We start from the raw sequence: 19806 nt of genomic DNA on the forward strand, positions 1-19806 counted from the left end.
CTACCTACTGATATTTCAGTACATGATTAAATTATAAATATGTACCTACCTATACCTAATACTTGAAATAAAAATAACAATTTCTCATAGTTTTTGCATTTTTTATTTTCATTTAAATTTTTAATTCATTTACTTTACAACAGAAATGAAAATTTGAAAAATAATAATTTGATCAAACAAATTACCTATATTTTTATTTTATTTATTGTTATATTTCTATAATATTGTAAAAAAAACATCGGAGCTAGCATTCAGACGTAAGTTTTTTTATATAATGAAAATACTTAGCTCCGAATGCTAGCTCCGATGTTTCAATTTTCCGATTTCAATTTCATCATTCATGGCATCATGGCTCATAATATTTATGTAAAATAAATAAAATTTCAAGAAAAAATTCTCATAAAAAACTTTACTTTTAAAATAAAAAAATTAAAAACTTCATCAACTCAATAAAAAAATGTTGAAAAAAAAATCTCGAATTGAAATTGTCCTAGAATCATCAATCATTTTTTCCAACGGAAAAAATTACAATTCGATAGTAAATGACAAGATGTAAATTTTTTTGGAGCTTTGCTGACTTTTCTTTTTTTTTTTGAGTAAAAAAATTTTTTCAAGTTCCAAATCCAAGAGGGTAGGTATGAATATGAAATATGAATACAGCCATAGAATTGTATGATAAATTTTGTATAATTTGTTCATAAAAAATAATATAATGTTAAAATTAAAAATCACAATTTTTGTACAAAATTGACTATTGAGAAAAAATATGTATGTCAATAATCAATATTACCAATCAGGCAATCAACACTCAACAGGAAATTTAATTTTCTTTAGTTCATGTCCAAACAAATGAGGGAAAAATCAAAATGGGAAAGTGCATTAATATACAATTGTCAACTCTGAATTAGAATTAGAATTACCTATGCGAAATTTTCACTTTAATTTTCATTTTTCAGAAAACACATAGGTATTTTAATAAGCCAAACTCAAAACGTGCAGAATTTTATCCTCTTCAAAATTTGTTTATTATCCAAAGCGCTATAAAAAAATAGCAGTTTAATTGAAGTTGAATTTTTACCGCGCCCAACAATTTTTTACGACTTTGAGCTTCAATAAGTTTCGAACTGTTAGTGCTAGCGTTTTGAATGAAAACTCATTTTGAAGAGGATAAAATTCTGCAAATTTTGGTTCATTAAAATACGATGTAGTTGATGAAAATTTCGCGTAATTTTAATTCAAAATTGACATGCATAAAAATTTGTCCATAAAAATGAATATTAAAAATCACCATTTTCGTGTGAAATTGAAAAAAATTTATACCAATCGATAGGAAATTTCATCTTCTTTAGTTCAAGTCCAAAAAAAATTTTTCCAAACCACTTCATTTTCATGAAAAATGGGAGAAAACGCATTTATCCTATGCGTCTACGACTGTTTTACTCGCATGTTTACGTTTTCTTAGCACGCATTTCGATCTGACGCGCTCTGTCGGATTAGTTCAAGCGAGCTACACATTGGGGGACGGTATTTGAATTTTCTCCCGTTGAAGATTTTCAGGAGTCCATCTTGACCGGAATCGGAGCACATTATTGATGACGTCATAGCTCAACTTCTCGATGTTTATTTTCATGTTTTCATTAAAAGTTTTCATTTATTTATGTGGAAAAGGTCTCTTTTTCTACTTTTTTAGTATAAATAACGAAATACCGAATTATATAAATTTTGATGAGGACTTTTCTGAAGTAAAATTGAATTTCTCATCGAATGGTGTGAACAATTTTTGTTTTCGTGTAGAAATAAAAGACTTTATGAAGGTATTTTCATTCACGGATTATGAGCACATGAGTGTTTCAAAATCAAAATGTTCAGAATTTTATTCTGTTCGAAATGTTTTTTTTTTTACCCAAAGGCTCACTCAGCGTTTATTGTTCAAAATTCATTAAAGCTCCAAGTTGTGAAAACCAGAGATGCGGAGTAAAAATCGAACGTTGAGCTTTAATGAATTCATTGAATTCTGAAAGATAAACACTAAACAGTAGCAGCTTTGGATAAAAAACTATTTTGAACTGGATAAAAATAAAATTCTGAACATTTTTGATTTTGGTATTTTAAAACACTAGTGTTTTCATTGAAAATTTCGAGAAATTTCAATTCAATATATCTACTTACATAATAATTTATCCATGAATGAAAATATATAAAGTCGTTGTTTCTGTAATTCTGCTGGAAAGCAAACCATTCGACGAAAAATGTCATTTTAATTAAGAAAAGTCATCATCGAAATTTACGCAAATTCACTTTATTCCTACCAATAATGATTAATAAAGTCGAAAAACTGAATTTCTCCCATACAATTACCTGTGAAAACTCGGAAAATGATAAATAAACATCGAGAAGTTGAGCTATGACGTCATCAATAAGGTGCTCCGATTCCGGTCAGGATGGACTCCTAGATTTTCGTCTTCCCCTAGACTGTCTATAGTGATAATAAAGAATGACGTCAGACGTCAGCATGGTGATTTGACTTCATATAGCAGCAATGCCTGCACATTTTAGTTAACAAATTTTTATTTTTTTAAAAAAATAAATAATAAATAAAATAAAATAATAAAAAAAATTTTAATTTTATAATAATTTAAATATATTTTTTTATTTTTTATTTCTGAATTATTGAAATTTGAAATTGAATGAAATTAACGTAATGTAATAAGCCAGATGGAAATTTGTACAGGGCATGTACCGGTGACAGTGAAGTGACAGTGACACCGGTGACACGTGTATGGTACTTTGGTACTGGTGACTTGGTGTAGATTACTTTTTTTCAATTTTCACTCCATAATATTAATTAATAATTTATTTTTCCATTCCAATTCCATGAAGAACCTGATGAGTATCTATTATGATGATTATGAATGACAAATGAGTTGATGACTTATGACTGAGTAACATCATGAACATCACTAACATCTCACATCACAGCTGGTACCTTGCGTTTGCCGAGCATGAGCATCTTCTGCTTCGGTGCTTCCTGCAAGCAACGGTAACACGTTTTCTTTTCAGCATCCATGGGTACTCCATAGACCATAGTTCATTAATTGATCCATTCTTTTGAATGAGGTTGGAAACGTAACTGGCAGCAATATTGAATAACCTTTATTCAAGATACAAAAGCACTTAGGTGAATCTTAAATTTCGCTGAGAAATGCTTTTAATTTTTTGAAGATCTCCATGAATATTATATTACATAAACTGACTGCATGCTCCACTGCCTCTCAAAACCGTGTCATACAATGATATGTTGTTTTTTTCAGGGATCGCGGAGCGGAGCGGAGGTGGAGGGTAGGAGGCCCCCGGAGGATACCTTTTTTTGGACTTGCTCCAGGAGCTGGAGCCGGAGCAAGAGGTACTTGAAATTTTTCTACTGGAGCCGGAGGTGGAGGCGGAGGCACTAACAAAAAACCCCCGGAGCCGGAGCTGGAGCCGGAGGTATTTTTTTTCAAATAGCTGGAGGGTAAGGCTCTAACTACCCCCCTCCACGACCTCCAGAGGCGGAGCTGGAGAGCAGGAGCCCCCCGGAGGGTACTTTTTTTTGGTCTTGCTCCAGGAGCCGGAGCCAGAGCAAGAGGTACTTGAAATATTTCAAGTGGAGCCGGAGGTGGAGGTGGAGGTACTTATAAAAAATTTTCGGAGTCGGAGCCGGAGGTATGTATTTCTTTTTCAAATTTGTGAGCCGGAGCTGGAGGTGGAGGCACTGACCCCCTCCCTCCGCGATCCCTGGTTTTTTTCTTACCTATTATAACACCCAACTGACTCTGAGTGAATTGAGAGGCAATGTTATAATTCATAATTGTTATATGATTACGTTTAGAGCTTATAAATCACAGGTTTGGACTGATTTGATAATTGAAAGAAAATCTTTTTTATTATTGTTTCTCCTTTCCGTTTCCGTAATTTGCATTTTTCACGCTTAGATACAGTATCTATTCTATAAAGTAAAAAATTACATGTGTAGCGAACTAGCGAGGGGTCTGATAAATAGTAAATAATACCAACTTAACACCAGCAAGTACTCAAGTAGTTAATTACTTATAATTATAATATATATATATCAATGTTGATAAGATAGGAAAACTAATGCTGAAATGCACGCTCGAGATTAAGCGCATACAATAAACATTTCTTCATTATGTTGAATAATGATTATTTATATCTTGATGAATTACATCAATCCTTAAAAATATATGCGTTTGAAAATGTAGATCATTATGATGATACTCCTCAAGTCTTTTACTCAAAATAAAAAGTGTCTGTCTTCTTAACATAAGATTGTACTTTTTGTTCAGTTAGAAAAAAAACTGCCTTTGTAGGTACCTACCTCTTTTTCAAAATAACTTTAATTACTGGGGCATCATGCTTTTTAGTCTTTAAATAATTCAATTGAATGCCACGCGCTTGAAATTCTTATAGTAGGCCAATGTTCATCCTTCCCAGTCGAGACGAATATTACAACAGTTCTAATCTAATGTTTAATATTTAATAAAATTACTACTATCTTGATGGTTTTTTAAAATAATTATACTATCTGGCTAATATAATATGTATGTACCTATTTCAACTATACCTATCTTTTCAACTAGGTTTGTACATACAAACAATCACCAAGTGGTTGAAGATCTCCGAATCCTGACTTTCAGGTGACCATAAGTGTATACTTTACTTTTTGCTTTGTTCAACTCGAATTTAAGACAATCTGATTGTTTTCATATCAGTTCTCTTGCATTGGATTTGAAGTTGCGGTATTTTTCATTTTGTTTCTCGTAGGTATGGAAGTATTTATTCAATTGCTTTGGCGAATTTCTAATTAAAGGAATGAATATTCAGTATTTATTCTTCGTAAAATCATTTTTCTTATTTTCAATATTTGTTAAAATGCTTGGAAATTTGACATTTTTTCTGATTTGTCTCAGAGAAGTGATGACTGATGAACCATTGATGTCGACTTATTTGGCGGGTATTAATGCAACTTGCATTGCACAACAGTAAATTGGTTTGCCGGCAAAGTAAATTGAAGGAACAGAGTCGTGATAAAGAATAAGATATTATTAATTTATTAAAATTGTTGAAGTGCTAGACACAGGTGAAAATTTAAACGTGATCTTTTTTGTGGAATATAATATTCACAATTTTGTGAATGAAATCTTATCATTTATTGTGTCTAATTTTAAAATTTAAGGTACTAAAGTGCTTTGAAAATTTCAAGCAAGCGTATTGGCAACTGTCAGCAAAGTAGTCGCCATCTAGTGGCTACTCTCCTAACTAACGAAAAGGGGATTGCCACATTTTCAAATTACATTGCTCTTATGGGAGAATTCACGTTTTTCAAAAATTAATTTAAAAATATAGAAATGTGCTAGAAATTTACTTTTTTTTTTTAAATGAAGAGTGAACTTCACACTTTCTAGGAATGTAAATTTTTTCCTGCTCAGAGTTTTTCATATCAACAAAAAACCATGCAGAATGAAGGCCCTTTTCGTCTTTTTCAGCTGTTATCACACACACAATTTTCAATTTTTGACAAAGAAAAATTGAAATTTTGATTGTGTTATCATAATGTGTCTTGATGAAAATGAAGTTCAATAATTTTCTCCGACATTTTATTCACGTAAAATGGAATTGTATGTATGATAACAGCTAAAAACGGCTTTCATTCTACGTGGTTTTTTGTTAACATAAAAAACTCTGAGTAGGAATAAAGTACATTCCTGAAAAGCGCGAAGTTCACACTTCATTTTTAAAAAAAAATCAACTCTTAACCGCATTTCTTTTTCTAAATATTGCTAATTAAAAACCACGAATTCTCCATATAAGTAATGTAGTATTCGGCGTCAACGAACATGTGTTGCACTCTGGCGGTGAAATGCATGAAACACATGTTATCATGCTGAAAGGGGGACATTTCCATACTCACGCACGCTTACACACGCGCACACACGACTTGTCGAGATGCGAATGAATGCGATTCTCTGCAAAAAGTCCCCCTTTCAGCAAGTCGATGGTGGCGCCGCCACGAGATGTTAACGCCGAATCGTAATTTTATCCCCTTTTCGTTATCATACACAACGCGATGCAGCGCCATCTAACGGAGCTGACAGTTGCCATTGAAATTGACTAAATATGAAAAGGACCATTTTTGTGATCCTCTCAAAGTTCGAACCACATTCAACCAATAGGCGAATAATCTAATTAATTTCCTAATTGTACTCGTAAAGCAAGCAGTTGAGTACCTATTTTTCATTTATCATATCAATTATTATCTTACTCGTGTGTACGAGTTTCCTAGGTACTCACTGAGGTATAGGTAAGTTTTTTTAATCATTTAAAACTGAAATTTTGATAGAAATAAGTTACCTACGAATTTGTCACTTTTTTTTGTTTGCAAATAGCAGAACTGAAACTGATGAAAAAGACTTATCAACATGAATTGAATAATTTTTCAAAATCAAAACTGCTCCTCACCAAATCAGAAATTTTTTTATACCAACTACAAGAATGTAATGTGATTTCAGTGTTTTTCCTTCCAATATAGAAGTTATAGGATTATTCAAGAGAGAAAATTATGATCTACAAAAATATATCAAAGTCAAAAGTTTTGTTGACATTTGGTTTGTGTCCTGCAGCGTTATTCGAATTTTGTTAGAAAAATGTCCGTCGCAGCGGCCTTCTTATTTCTTATTTCATTAGAAATAAAGTAAGTTCTTAAAAATTTTCAAATAATGCTTCGATTATTTTCATTTCCAAGTAAATATTCAGCATTCAGAAATAGAATTTAGAGTTTTTTTTCTGTTACTTACTTTTTCAAAAGAATATCTAAAAATATTACCCGTGAAATTTCGTATAATCTGTGGTCTATCCACCCCATTTAAGCGGATACAAGTGTAAACAATTGTTGCTCTCTAGTGCCTCAACTTGACAGTCGATACCACCAGAACTGCTCTTGTTTAAATGTGGATGATTAAAGCACGTGGTTTCTTAGTGCGCCTTGTGCATATCCATCAAGATAATAGCAAGTTTTGATGAATCTTAATTATGTCTTAGCAATATGTACTCACCACTTAGGTTTAGTTGTATAGGAATTAATTTATGCATGTAGAGGGTATACCTACCTATACTTAATTACCAATAGGCTGTCTCAAACGTGTGACCATATACACCCATAAGTAGGTATACATATTTATTAATTACTACTCGTCAAAAAGTTTATGTGTGTAAACTTTTAGTCGCTTGCGTGATGTAATATTTTTTAATTCGCGTGTCTTAATTTAGTTGATTTTTCTAGGTAATATTTTGAATGAAGAAAAAAATCAATTAACAAGAGGAAAATTACAAGTGTCATTGATGCAATAAAAAATCGTCGATTCATTTCCGTACAAGGTTATCAACTACATATTTCAATCGGAGAACAAGACATTACAATCAGAAATATGTGTAAAATGATTTGATGATGCGTTTACTAAGCTACCTAGTGCCCGCCTTCTCGCCTATTCAAAAATCAAAATACCAGATCATAATTAGGACTGGCTGTGGGAGTTTTGCAGCGTTTAATAGACCTACGAGTGTACCTTACCTACATACATTTAGGCCCAACTGGAGGGAAAAAAGAAATTAAATTTCTTCGGGGTCGCACTTTTTCAGGAGTATGTATTTTGATCCTTTTAGAAAAATTAACAGTTCCTCAGAAAAAAATGGAATAATGAATTGAAGTGGTGACCAAAGACTGAAGAAGCTCTCATTATTTTCTTCCCTAGGACCTCAAATGATGCGAGTGTGAAAAATTAACGGTTCAGAATAGCTTGTAGACCAATCTACACATTTAGGTACCACCTATACAGAGTAGGTACCTATTAAAGACATTCTGGTACATCAAGGAACTGATTTTAGTTCAATTATTTGAAATGAAAAGAAGATCTACAACAAAATTGAAATACCTTACTGTGGTGTGGAGAAAATTCAAATTAATGAGCTTGATTTAAAATTTCAAAATTTTTCCAAAAAAAAATACATCAAAAAACGAAATCCAGCGTTTAAAATGTTGCTCATGTGGCGTGTTTTTGAGTGTTCTTCAATTTTTTTCTGGCTGAAACAAAAATTTTTCTGGAACTTGAAATAATTTCTTTTGTTAAAATGAACTTTGAAATTTTTCAAAAAAACATTGTGTTTTTAGATAACTACCAAAGGCAACGTTATACTCAGGTCACGTTAAAAACTTGATTGAAATAATCTTACTGCGAAAAACCCTTCCTTCTCTGTCACAATTGACCAATCTGTGTTTTAATTGCCTGCAACACCCTGCACCTATACCATTTCTCACAGATTAAAAGAAATAAGTTTTCGAATTAATTGGAATGTTTATCATATTCAGAACCAGTTCTTAGACTCTTCATAATTATTGCATTGCAGTAGGTCTAGCTGGATACGAGTAGCAATATCAATATACAGACGTTCAACTTAATATGTTTGGATTAATCTAGGTACTAATCTTCATTAACATACAAGTAGAAAAATAAAGAAGAACTATGTACATTTTAAAAAGTATTCGTTCATACTGTTGCATGATGCAGATGGTTGTAAAAAATCAATTTTCAAATTTAATAAATCAAATTTATACAGGTAATTTTTCGAATCTCGAGAACTGTTATTCGTACTCATTATTGACACGCTTAATTATAGTGCTAACGAAATCTGACGTAACGAAAAAACCGCGCATAATTACTGCCAGAAGGGGGTTTTATTCGAACTAAAAAAAAAAAAGTAAGTAGGTACCTATACCTATACAACTTATCATCGATTATAATAACGCGAAGCATTCCAGAACCTATATTTTTATCGCAAGTAGGTAGTGCGTTCGTATACTTAATAATTATCATTTGAGCGCATTTTAAAAATATGTATTCCTGAAAAATTACATATACTTACATATAGGTACTTAATGCAACTGTTTAACGTTTTTGATTTTTTTTCTCATACCGGTAAATAGACACCTATCTGATTATCTGTAATAGAAAAACGTCGAAGAGGTAACATTCGTCTTAATTAACAAGAAGTTGAAGATTACAACAGAACTTGGTGTTTTCTTCGCTAAGTTTCATAGCTTATTTATGATTTTACTATTAGAATGGAACAGCGATACATTCGTATCATAAAAGCACATGCGCTTGAGCCGCAACGACACCTGTTTCACATTCAGAAAAACAGTTTCCTATCGTGAGATTTCAACGTTTTCATTTAAAATTTTTGCCGGCTCGCCATTCGGCTGATATCTTCGCTTTCAACGCCATCGTCAACGTCTTCGCGCCGTTTAGTGATAAGAAACGAGACGTAGCCGCGTGATTTAAACGAACCATTGAACATCGAATTAAACTCTTTCCAAAATGCATTGTTTTGAAAAATTTATTGATCAAAATAATTATTTTTGTCGTTTGAGATTCACAGTGATAAACGCTTTTTATTTTCTATAAGGTCGCAAATGCGTTTATACATTTTTAGGATCACGTGGTGTGAAGTGGACCTGCAAGTAGTTGTTTGATTGACCAATAAAACTGTGATTTATTATTTTTTAAAATCATTTTTGGTTCGTGAAAAGCTTCTCTTTATTATCCATTTTTTTACATGATTTGATATCGCTGGTACCTATTTTTCATCTATAAACTTCGAAGACCACCAAGCTGCTCAATTGCTGCTTGAAAATAAATCATGTTCAATAATTTTGGTAAGTGTTTACTCGTATAAGTAATTACCTACTCTTAGTTCTTTGTTTTTTTAATTAGGTACTCTTTTTATCACGTTTTAACTGTGTGAAACGATTTATAATGCTCGAAAAAATATCTAGGCGTGTTTTTTAAATGATGTCTTTCAGAGTCGAAAAATTATTTGAGCGTGAGTGAAATTTTTAAAATGTTGTAATGCTTTACAAGGGTTAGTACGTAGATACTAGATATCAAAAATATTACCAACTACTCACTGAAAGGTATACTTTAGATTAATAAGTGTTTTAACCAAACATCTTGCCGAATCACAATGAAGATAATGATGATGATGGTGTATTGTATTAATATTGTTAGTATCACTGAATCACTATTATGAATGTGATGGAATATGAGCCAATTCAATGCACTTAGTTAAGTACCTATTTGGTTGATTTTATCAGCTATATTTAATTTTGAATTTAATCCAGTAATTTCATCGCTAGGGTAGGGTACCTGTTGTTACTTTCAAGATAAAAAATTTCTTTAACTTGCTTTGACTAAGAGTTGTTCATTTTTATTTATAATAAATTAATTCTAAATGTCTATTTCCATCCATCCTGTCAAGAACTGATTCAAAGTCTATAAAAATTGATAGAAGAATTAAATTTTTTATTGAATATTTTCTCACGCAATCATTTCAGGAGTCAGCTCCTTTCAAATAAGAGAGATGAGACGAAAATAAAGTTCACAAAAATTCTCAAGGAATAGAAAAATGTGAAGTTCAAATGCATGTTTTATTCGCATTCAGTTGATGTAGTGTAGGTAGGTAATATTTTAAAATAGAAAATGGTTCTTGAAAATTTTCTCGACTTCAAACTGGAGAAACTTTTAGTTTTTTATGTAAAATGACGAATTTTCGGTTTCCTGACTTCTGGCCGAAAACACTGCCCTTTCATCCTCTCGCTAATCTCTGAAGTGAAGAAATACTTAAATACACATTTTTGTCGGTCGACGAAAAAATAACTTAATCACCTCGAAGAAGAAGTGATTCTGGACGTGGACTCGCGTCACAAACCAATTACCTATTATACTTACTCATTAAAAAATCCATTTTAGCCCTTGCCGTGATATCCATTTCCTGGAAAGAAAAAGAGGAGGCAGAGGACAACATGCTGAAAAGTTAAATTGAAAATTCGGAATGTTTTTCAAAACATGATTTTAGTAGTTCTTACTACTTCTCAACCTTAAAAAGAAAAGAAATAATTGCTTTAAAATGCTGTAGTTTTGCGGAATAAAAACTACCTAGGTACCTCAGAGAAGAGAAGCTGCATATCAGCTGCATATTAGTTTATAATTTCCAGAAATTGTGTAAGCGAGCAAAAGAGATTGAGTATCTGTTCAAAGACTTTCTGATGCATATCTATTATCTATGTTAGGTAGGTAGAGGTACACAATTCCAGAATTCCCAATATTTTCAATTTTCAGTAATCTTTTTTATTTTGAAGGAAATTAAAAACCCCGATGTCTTGCAAATTTTTCCTTCGGGAAGGTTATATGGAGATTATGAAAAAATTGCCATGAGTGAATTCTTGGAATTTTGTCAGATTTGAAAACTTTGAAAAATTCTGAATAGGTAGTATATTGCTTATATTACCTACGATTTCTGGCCGTGAAAAACCTACATGGATCAGGCATCCATCAAGTTTTAGATTGTCTGACTATCAAGAACTGGGAAAAAATTACGATGCGGATTCTTCACATTTTCAAATTTGTACGAGTAAAAATGTATTATAGGTATCCATAGAAATGATCTCAAATTTCCCTTTCAGAAAATACTTAAGTAATTCTCATTTTTTTTCAATTTTATGAAGTTTGGGGTCTTCGCATCATTTATATACAGCATAATAATAGGTACTAAACTTGATAATAATCAGAGTTATTTTATATTTGAATTTTGAAAAGAAAAAAAAAACAAGTAGGTACCTAATTTTGTAGATAAGAGTGTTCAAATAATTAAGCATTAAAAGTAAGGACCATTTGTTCTCCTGTTCCCTCTTGTATAATTCCAACCGAATATTTTTTTCTTTGATTTTTCGAGCGGAAAATTTTTAAAGGCAGATATTTTCAATCTTCACCTAGTGAAGTATTAAGTACTGCTTAGTGTTTATTTATTTATTCATCGGTGAACTTTTAATTGCAATTATAAAGATGAATTTAGGTCTCAATATCAACAACACATCTGACTAAGTCGTCGTACCTACTCGTATATAATAACAGCAATACTCTTTAATATTCATTGCAATAGTGTAGGTGAATTTGTTATTATTGTTTTTTCCTCGCTCATTTTAATTACCTGCCAATAAACATTCTTGAAAAATATACATACAGCAACAATATTTCTGGAGAACATAAATTGCTGTATTTATTTTGATGAAGATATAATAAAGCTAGGTACGTAATTAATTTCTTATTTACAAAATTACGTTTGCAAAATTAAAAAATTTTCTGAATATTTACCTATTTCACAAACGAAAAAAAAACCTAGATATGTACTGTAGGTATATACGTAGGTAGCCTATTCTTTGTAAGTATTATGTAGTGTACCTACACAAAAGAAAAAGCAACAGGGAGACCGATTCTGTGACATTTTATTATATTATTATCGTTTTTTAGACTTTACGTAATAATTTTAAAATTAAAAAGAAAAATAGTCGAGTTTTTATTAAAAGCTGTTGCAAAATTTTAAAGTATGAAGAGAACAAATTAATTCATCTGGGGAAATGAAACCTGTAAAACAAAAGACATACTTACTTACATTCGTAAGTTTGGAGTTGAAACAACAAACTTGGACCACGATTTCTTTTGTTTCAAATTCTTTCTACAGAAATTTTTCTGATTTAATTTCCTTTTGGTAGGTAATGTTATATTAAATGAAGAAAATTTTCTCGGAAACTTCTCGCACTTAATTACATTTTCGTACAATTTTTGTACAGAAAACTTCATAATTTATATAAAAATATACTCATTTAATAATTATACCTAATTCTGCGGCTCCCACCGTGCTGAGTGATATTCTTCTCACATCGATATAGGTAATATGAAAAATTGCCTTTATCAGGTACAAATTTAGAAACTTTAACCGATTTTTTTCTTTTTTAAAGAGGAAGATGTAGGTAATTTTAGTGAAATGAAAGAGCTTAATTTTTTATTTTTAGAAAAAAAAATGGTTTTCAGTTTTCGTATAGGTAGGTAAATATAGGTGCCTAGTGCCTACCTATGCTTTTTTGCTAAGTAAATAATGCAGACTGCGTGCTAATATACGTTTTAGATAGATTTTGTTGTCTTGGAAAATCCGCAGTAATTACCCATCTTGTGAAATTGTTTTTCATCATCAATTACCTGCCTTGTCCGTTTATTATTTAGAGTTGAATAGGTATATTTTTCTTTTGTTGAAAATCCAATTCCATCTTGCCAAGTATTACGTGAGCATGCTGGCTGCTTCTTTTTTCAGCGTGTAAATTGCGAGCTCGAAGTGTGTTCCAACACACTAGATGGTTTAGAAATTCTTTACTATCGTCGACAACCCTACGTCATTGCGGATTAAACTTTTAGCTATGGTAAAGCTGCAGGATTTTAGAATGCGAATTTAATAATTACCATAAGATAAATTATCGTTCCAGTGTGTGTTACTTCATTTTTATAAATAACAAATGGTATTTTTATGCTAATTTTCCAAAGGTACCCACAGACTTATTTTAAACCAATTTTCTTTTTTTGTCGGATTTTTTTCGCCATAAATTGCCGAAAATTCCAGCTATTGTATTTACAACATGAATACGCACGGTGGCGGGCATTGAAGTAGGTATACCTAGGTACATATTTTCTTTTTAGGTTTTCAGGTAAAGGTGTAGGTTTTCTGTCATCATCTTTGCCGATGTGTAGGTAAAGTTATAGGTAAGGTAAATATGTAGATGTATGGTGCAATGGATCGCGTTATCTCTTTTAAGTTCATTTTTCCATACATTCAATTTACTTAAAAATGATTTACTCGAGTAATTTTTTCGGAAAAAACATCGCAAGTTCTTTTTCAAATGCATTATTTATCTCGATGATCTTATATAAAAAAATGATTTTCTCGTATTGTATACTTATAGGTAATTAGGTAATGCTGAAATTTAATATGCACTTCGAGGTTACGCGATTTCACTCGAAATGAAAAAGGTATAGATATAAATAGAAGTTAGTAGTTAAGTATGTTGTATTTAGTTGGTAGCTAGATGATATTAGCATGAGGCTACCACTTGAAAAATATACTTAAATGTGGAATTAGCAAACATATTTCGTGGGTAAAGACTAAAGAGATTTGAGCCATAAATCAATTTGTATCGCAAGATGAACTGATCAAATATTTATGCTCAATTTTCATCTTAGGTACCTATAATTTCACACTCGTATAAGGTCCTTCGATTAAAAGTAGGATTAAATATCCGCTTAGTTATAATTAACTTATGCATATTTTCTTTTCAAAGATTATGTTCGTATCTTCAAAAAGGTATTAACAAACATCTGTTTCAACTTTCCCCGGCGTTGTAAAATTTATTTATAAAATTATAATCGTTCATTTTTCTAGTGTTTTTCTTCTTCGGGTGTCATAAATTAAAACGAACGGTGACTTTTTTTCAGATTAAATTTATCTGCGTTATTCTTGGTCGAATTAGAAAATTGTGTGAAATATAAAATTGGTGAATCGAGTTTAGGTAGGTATACATTTATCTGTTGACTGTCAGGTATCCTAATGACCTTATCGTATAGGCTTACCGAGCATAATTTTTATAAATGAATGTGTCCCTTGAGAACAGAGAATGTATTCTTTTAAGCCTATATTTATAGAAGGAGACAAATGAGCGAATAAGTGATTCCTATACGAGTATTATAATCTAGAATTCAAAATTCTTCAATTTTTTATAATTAAGAAAATTAATATAAGTTTTTCATCCCATTCATGGAAATTGAAAAAATGAAGAAATAATACTCGAATGCTGAAAAAACTACGAATTTTTTCTAGTGCCAACTTGAATTTTGTTCAATTTAAAATAATTTCAGTTACTTTCTTAATCAAGTCGGTATCGTAAAAATGAATGAAATTCCAATAAAAAAGGAAGAAAATTCACTGTCATACGCGTGCTTTCCCGAAACAGTAAATAAGGAATTCGTATAAATTGAACGATTTTAGTGGGCGAATTTCAATGCATCAATTGAGAGCAATAAACTTGGAGTTTTTTTTTTCAACATATGTTATTTTTACCACCTTCTTTATTTTATTACTGTGACTTGTATCTGCAATAATTTATGCTGATTTTACGTCGAAGAATTTCGTAAATATTTTCATTAACTTTTTTCATTTTTTCGTAGCCTATTTACGTGCATATACATACTTATGTGTAAACACAGTGAAGCATATAGGTATCTACATCTACCTACTGTAATGTATTTTGATGAAACTTTCAATCATGGGAATACAAAACGTAAAGATACCCTTCACTTTATAATTATTGTATGCAGTTGGTAGTAAAATTAAATAGATATACTTAATATGTAGGCAGTAGCTATCAGTTATGTACCTACATGTGTTATAGTAGGCTCAATTCTACACCTACTTACTCCTTACCAATCAGCGCAAGCATATTTTTTTGATCGCGAATGCCATGCCTTGAATTTCTTTGACCAACCCCAAACACGACATTTAAATGAATGTAAAAATTACCTTCACAGTAAATTGAAATTGAAAATTCGGTCGTCTATGCTCTGCTCACCAACACACATAAGTAATAACAGCGGGAACTTTATTACCTACTCCGTTATTTATGATGTCACAAATCAAAAATTGTTTTATTGTTAAAATTTATTCTTTGTCAAAAGACCTACCTAATAATTTCACCGTGTTGAAAAAAAGAAACAAAATTCGCACACCTACAGTTATTTTCTATTATTCTTTCGAATGAGTTAAATCCCTTGGTGTACCTAACAGGAGTTTTGTTGTGTCGTTTGTAGACCTAAGGATGTGAAAAATGACGAAAAACTGAGCAAGAATAAATTTTCATGCTTACGAAAATTCAAACGCAAATTTTTTCGTAGTCCATGTAAGAGTCGTCAAACTTTGAATATGCACAGTAAAAAAAAAAAAAAAAAAAAAAAAAAAAAAATGAAGACGATGTAATTAACATATGATTTCTTAGATTTGAATCCAATTCTTGGAAAAAAAAACACCCAAAATCTCAAAATGTGCGATTGGGATTCCGCAACTTTGAGGAAAACGAGGAAAAATGAAGACCAAAGAGGCTTCCTTTTAAGAGTCAGTATTTATTTTCAACGTTTTGGGCTTAATTTCGAAAGTACTTAGCAATAGAGTATTTTTCAAAGGAATATTTTCTTCCAAAAAAAAGCACATTTGATGGGACATCCCGCAATCCCCACGTAAAAAAATGATAAAAAATTTGCATTTTGCTGTTCGAGTTGAAGAGAAATCTATAAAACTATCAGAGATTTGGGAAATCAGTACCTACCTACTAAAATCCATACCTACACCTATATTAGCAAGTATAACGCAGATTTCAGAACAATCCCAGAGGTTTGATTTCGCAAAAGTACCACTAAAAGCTAAGTTAAGGGCGGTGTTATTTTCATGTTTATGCAGGAATAAATATTTTTCATCTTTTGCTCCTCCTGAGATTGTGTTCAGTTGATTTTTTTTTTATTCAAATAGCCAACTTACTCGAACACTTTTGTAATTTATTTCTTGTGTATGTATGTGAAGTCTATTTTTTTGCTAGTTCGGTGTACCTATTTTGAAAAGCGGAACGTTTATGTTTTCATAGCGAAATTATTACGTATACTTACTTATACACGAATATTTGTTCGAATGCATAATACTCGTATACTTATTCAATTGTGTATCGAATCGGTGGCATGAAAAAAAGTGACATCAAAGGAAGTGAGATTTTTAATGATTTGATTTGTTGATATACCTACTTGGAAATTATTGGCTCGATGTCAGACTGACTAGTGAGTTCTCCAAAGGAACGGAAGTTTGAAAGAATTATTGATTCAGAAAAGATAATTACGTGTTATATTGTTATTTTTTCTCTAATCTTTTCTCGAAATCGTTACCATATTATGAGAAATAAAAAAAACACAGTGCACATACCTATTTCATTCTTTTTAATGCGACTTGTAGAGTAAAAAATAACTACCTAGTATTGTAGTTATCATAACGAATTTATTAATCATCAGCGAGATAATAAAGTGCGAAATGGTTTTTTAGGTTATGAAATGAATGTACATACGAGTATATCTGAGTAGGTATAATAATTGCACGAATTTTTATAATCCTTTGCTACCTTATGATAGTACATAACGTACTACGTGTACCTACTACCTACCCATGTATACAATAGTGGAGTATCGTATTGTCAACTCGGGAATTTTCCTAGTTCAAAGAAAGAAAAACTCCGTTATGGCAACGCATTGGGGGTTTTTCATATTTGATATATGGTACCGCTGTACTACATGGTATGGTGCGTTGTTTTTTTTTTCGTACTTTTTCCAACCGAGGTGATAACCGCATAATGTACGGTTTTTCTTACTCGAATATAATGTAACTATACGTAAACCACATTTAGGTTACATTAACGCGAAAAATGATAACATTTTCGCCTATTTTATTACACGAGTACCTAATGTTGGATGGTTAAATTGAATTAAACAATTACAGAACACGCTGTAGCTGTAGCATATTAGGCTATCGTGTGTATACGACCGACGGAGACGAGTTGGTAGGAGGTACCTACGAGTATAACTGAATGTTCAAAGAAATGAAAAAATACTATTATTTTGCCATGTTTTGAGTTTTGGCTTTGGCCTTGGTTCACGGTTTTTTTCTCTCCTTCGATTCGATCAAAATTTCTTCATTTTACTAAACGAAACTGCGATAGATATAAACTGTTTGTTAATATGCAGATGTCCGTGCATAAATTAAAATTTCAACCAAATAAATACACACGTGTATAAAAAAGTATATCAGCTTCATGATACACATATCGTAGGTATATGTATGTACTCGTATTCTTTCCTATCTTGTGATAAATAGGTACTTGTTTACTTTGTCATATGTACATAAATGATTTTTTTCACATTGAAACTTTACGCATTACCTAAATGAATTTTTCTCTTAGCTAGATGAATGTAAGCACACAGAGTATATAATTCAGTTATGAAATATTATGATTTGCATATCTTTACCCATATGTACCTAGACCTATGATGCTTAATACTGAATAGGTATGCTGATCGCATAAAAAATTTTGAAGACCTTTCGAGTTATAGTAGAACTCTATATGGGAGGTTTCTAACAGGCGACAAAATTTTCGAATTGGACGGATAAAACTTGAAAGAATACCTCACTACGAATTTCACAGTTCACTGTTGATTTTTGAAGTTTTTTTAAATTCAAAATTCATCTTTTTTTGTAGTAACGATAAATGATACCTACTTAGGTACCCATCATTTAACACAATTGCATGTAACCGATAAATTCTAAAAGAAACATTTTATAAAATATAAAAACCGCATACCTAATTAAATCAATTTTCGAATAAAGATAGGCGTATTTTTTCTTAAAATATTGTAAATAAAATAACGTGGTGCTTGTGGTTGCCAATCGTCCCTTTAAGGGTGTACTTTAGCTTCCGATTTCCCGAGAAAATAGGTAATGAGTAACTTTTATTGAAAAATATTTGGCTGCCAAATCGAGAGTGTAAAATTATACTTTTTAATTTTATCAGTAAACAAATTACCGATTTGTTCGCGAACGAAAAATGAATAATTTTTGTGAATTTATTTTGAATGAATTATTAAAAATTGTGCGTGCGCATTTCTGCATTAATTGTTGCACTCACACTCGCACACATTGTTATTAAATACGTTGGAAGCGTTGCCAAATCGAATTTTTCGTTTAATTTCGAATAATTTTCCAAAATAATTCCGACTTTCGATTGTCACGAATAACAGAATTTCCCTGGCCAAGCGCGTCACCACTTTTTCTCCACGACGTTGTCGTGGAAAGTTGTAATTGACGCGCTCAGCCGGAGAATTATATTTTAATTTTCATTTACTGCATTTTTAATGTGCTATAATATTTGATGTCTGGGTTCACGAAGTATTTTTAACGAATGGCGGATTTGTTTAATTTTCAGAATGATTTTTTAAAATTTTCAGTACACTGAATACGAGGATATTTTTTTCAATTTTTCAAAATTTAATTTTCTGACATGATTTTTTATGGAAAATTTTTTTTATGGGGGCCCGCAGTGCCTCTAAAGTAAATTCCAAAAGTATCAAAACTTTGTCATAAAAATTGATAGAAATGAAATGGGGGAGAGGGGAAATGAATAAGCTTTCGAGCAATTTTCTGAGAAAACAGGACTTGTTAGTTGTTCGGAAAACATTAAAACAAAAAGAGGACTTTTTAGGCTGAAAATAAAAATGATTGCTTTTTGGATGTCTTGGCCAACAAAGCATAAAAGCACAAGTCCCTTAGCAATTATGGCAAAAATTACGACCATTTTAATTATACTTCATCGAAAAGCTAAATTCGCAAAAAATTAACACTCTCTGACAATTTTGTAAAATAACGAGAATTTGTTGACAATTTTGGCAAAAACTGCATTTTTTTTGGTGATTTTGACAAGAACAGGAAAGTTTGACAATTTTGTCAAAAATTATCCCTTTTTGACAATTTTACCAAGAATATTTACTTTTTGACAATTTCGACAAAAATGGATACTTTTTGATTATTTTACCAAAAATTGATGCTTTTTGACAACTTTTCCAAAAACATGACACCATGACTTAGGCAAATTTGGTAACAAAAAAACAGAACCTTATAAGTAAGTTTGCCAAAAACAGGACTTCTGATTGGCAAATTGTGAAATAAACAGAGGAATTTCAAAAAAGTGGGGAGGTAAAACCCATTTTGATAGATCACATGTCACATTTTTCGAGCACT

At 31.4% G+C, this 19806-nt stretch overlaps 1 protein-coding gene across 2 annotated transcripts in view; it reads left to right on the forward strand.

Annotated features, from left to right (window-relative positions):
- Window positions 1–9183: 9183 nt before the first annotated feature.
- LOC135831854 (diuretic hormone receptor-like) overlaps window positions 9184–19806 on the forward strand; it is a 102102-nt gene continuing 91479 nt past the window's right edge. Inside the window, exon 1 of one of the 2 annotated variants that reach the window (XM_065344668.1) lies at window positions 9184–9766. The gene's annotated coding sequence lies outside the window, so the exon portion shown is untranslated. The remainder of the gene's footprint in view (window positions 9767–19806) is intronic. The other variant, XM_065344669.1, reaches the window with a different exon arrangement.

Source organism: Planococcus citri, chromosome 1 (genome assembly GCF_950023065.1).
Source record: "Planococcus citri chromosome 1, ihPlaCitr1.1, whole genome shotgun sequence".
In the NCBI taxonomy this organism is placed as follows: Eukaryota; Metazoa; Arthropoda; class Insecta; order Hemiptera; family Pseudococcidae; genus Planococcus; species Planococcus citri.